Raw genomic sequence first — 658 nt, forward strand, 5'->3', positions numbered from 1 at the left:
ACAGGTTAATTATTCTGATTTGGGACATCCAATCCTAACTTATGAGTGCACCACTTGTGGCTCTAAAGTCATTCATTCAGTTGAGGATGTATATCCATACATTTTATACTCTAAAGTCATTCATTTTTTAGCAGGTGATGATGTATTTCAAAATAATTTATTTAGGGATTATCATTTGTAAGTTTACTAGAAAAGATAGTGAAGGATTAATACTTAATTTCAAGCTATTATGGGATAATTAAATTTAATATTACCATACCGCATCCTTATTTATATCGAAAATGGCACAAATTTTGAACAAAATCTGTCTTACTTGTAAGTCTATTCGAGAAGAATTATCGAGCAAGGTTAGCTATGTTTTATTTTTACCAAATATTACTATTGTTAATTTTACTTTCTTTACTATGATTTGGATGTAGTTTTAGTGTACTGGGTTTCTTTAATGGATATATAGAGGGATCAGGAATCAACTGTATAATAAAAAGTCGCTTATTAGCCTCTTTTTAGAGCATTATTAATTAATTGAATATTTAGTTTGTAATAAGCTATAAATACTTGCATTCAATAATTAAATTTGAAAAATCTTTTTTTAACCATGTATTTGGATGATAGTTATTGAGTTGAATGATAAAGAAACTAAGGAAAAAAGTTAGTTTTA

This window comes from Arachis duranensis, chromosome 6 (genome assembly GCF_000817695.3).
Source record: "Arachis duranensis cultivar V14167 chromosome 6, aradu.V14167.gnm2.J7QH, whole genome shotgun sequence".
Lineage (NCBI taxonomy): Eukaryota > Viridiplantae > Streptophyta > Magnoliopsida > Fabales > Fabaceae > Arachis > Arachis duranensis.